Raw genomic sequence first — 2,443 nt, forward strand, 5'->3', positions numbered from 1 at the left:
TTAAGAATAGTAAGATATTCTGATAATACTGGTGCTTACATCCTGAGGGAAACCAACACTCACCTATTTGCAAGTAAGGTCTGTTCAATAGGAGGGATTCATACCTGACACTGTAAACTTAGCAAACTACCCATGGCTAGTGAGGCCATGCAACCTAGAGAACCTGCTACTGCAATTTTCCTAAACTAGTATAGTTTCTTTACTTAATGAGGAGAGTGCAAATGCACTCTCCCACTACCACAAATTATGCAGTTGAGTTTATTATTTGGGGGAAATCTCAGGAATCAGCACACCCAAAGTACAATGGGTGAGCCTTATCCTGGGAAAACACCTTCCTGATCATGGTGTCTCCCCTGCCAGGTAAGGATGTGAACAAGTATAATTTTAACTGAAGTCTGTATATTTATCCTTATCCCTATAGGAAAGTGTAGCTCTCACCTCTGGTATTAATCAATTAGTCAGGTGTTCTAGAGCAACAGAACTCTAGATAGATAGATAGATAGATAGATAGATAGATAGATAGATAGATAGATAGATAGAGTGATTGATTGATTGATTGATTGATTGATTGATTGATTGATTGATTTAATTTATTAGAGTGGCTTACAGGCTGTGGTCCAGCTATTCCAACAATGGCTGTCTACCAACAGAAAGTCTAAGAATCCAGTAGTTTTCACTCAGCTGGTCTTCACTATATGCTAAAATTCCAAAGAAGTAGGCTCTAATGCCAATGAAGGAATGGAGTTGCCAGCAAGAGTGAGGGCAAGCAGGCAAGAGAGAGCTTCCTTCTTCTATGTCCTTTGTATGGCTGCCACCAGAAAGTGTGGCCCAGATTAAAAGTAGACCTTCTCACCTTAAAAGATCCAGACTAAAAGTGAGTCTTCCCACTTAAAATGATTTTAGGAAGAAAAAATTCTTCACAGATGTGCCAAGCTCAGGTTTTAGTTAATTCCAGATGTAGCCAAATTGACAACCAAGAATAGTCATCCCAAGTCCACCCCTGTTAACTTGACACACAGGCATATCTCCTTATGTCACGTTTAATTTCCCAATGAAAATAATAACCAGGCCTGGCAGGCTCTGCAGGAACAGACCAGCTCTGTCCTAGGTCCCTAGACTTGGAGCAGGAAGAATTTACTATGAGCCCCCCTGGTGCCTCTGGTGCTGGGCTGTCTGACACCATTATGCTCTCTCAGCAGAATCATCTTACCAGTCCAGATGTCTGGATAAATACCTTTTGTTTGAAGCCACATACATACTGTGTCCTGGGAGAGAAGATAGGACCTGCATAGCACAAGTAAGACTGAACAGAGACAATGATCGAAGTGTTGGTCCTGGGCTCTCTACCCTGGGCCCGAAAGAGAAAACACAGGCCTACCCAGTGCCTGAAGGGCTCTATCATGGTGAGCAAATATATATAGGTTATGGAAGAAAGAGAAAGAGAGACAGAATGGTCCATGTGAAGAGAGGTAGATCTGAAGAGGTGAAGGCAATGAGAAGCATGGGCTGAGGTGGGTGGCCTACTTGTCGCCTGGGGCCATGGTGCTGTTCAGGTCTGAGCTGTGGCCAAGAGCCATGTCTGCACCTGTGGCCCTGCTGCAGGCATGGTCTGTGCTGATGTCCTTGGTTCCCGTTACCACTGAAGGCCGAGAAGATAGGGCTGCACAGAATTGGATCCTCCCCTCCCTGGCTGCAACACTGGACAGAACTGGTGGGTCCTGTACCTCATCTGGGCAGCATGACAGAGCTGACCCTGTGGGCAGGGGTGTGGGCAGGCTAGCCCTGAGGGAACGAGAGTGGGAGGGCTGATCCTGCGCCCCCTTGTCTGCCGTGTGGTGGTAAGGTTGAGGGAAAGATCCCCCTCACCCATGCACCTTGGCACTTCACCACCTGTGGCCAGCAGGAGAGCTGCCCCTGCCCCTCACCACCTGCAGCACGAGGGAGAACAGGCCCTGCACCTTGCCTGGGCAACACAGTGGACTGGACCTGTAAGTGAATCCATGAGAGTCTGTTAAAGGATATCAAGGATTTATTAAGTTATAAAATGGGGACAAATAAACTCACGGTACAGGACAAAGCAAACATCCGTCATAGTCCTCTGGTCTGGCTGGGGGTGAATGGAACCAGCCATCCAGTCTCTGACCACCAACAGACACAGAGAGAGAGAGAGAGAGAGAGAGAGAGAGAGAGAGAGAGAGAGAGAGAGAGAAAGAGAACCCCCTCCTTGGTTTTAGGCAGTCATGTACCCAGAAAAAAAAAAAAAAAAAACACGCTTCTATCAGGCCAGATACCCCAAGGTCATTGGCAGAGTGAATTCCTACAACACTTCCCCTTTCTGCCTATATAAGAAGGTTCTAACCCTAATACAAAGTTAAATACAATAAGAACAATTATCAAGCATTATCTAGATGAAAGAAAGGGTAAAAACATAAACAAAAATGGA

The 2,443-nt window shown here is 45.7% G+C and overlaps 1 non-coding gene across 1 annotated transcript; it reads right to left on the minus strand.

The window, feature by feature from the left end:
- Positions 1–208: 208 nt before the first annotated feature.
- On the minus strand, positions 209–368 carry LOC121832464 (U1 spliceosomal RNA). The gene has a single exon (XR_006076118.1). It is a non-coding gene; the product is annotated as a U1 spliceosomal RNA (small nuclear RNA).
- Positions 369–2,443: the final 2,075 nt, after the last annotated feature.

Source organism: Peromyscus maniculatus, chromosome 9 (assembly GCF_049852395.1).
Source record: "Peromyscus maniculatus bairdii isolate BWxNUB_F1_BW_parent chromosome 9, HU_Pman_BW_mat_3.1, whole genome shotgun sequence".
NCBI classification, from domain to species: Eukaryota; Metazoa; Chordata; class Mammalia; order Rodentia; family Cricetidae; genus Peromyscus; species Peromyscus maniculatus.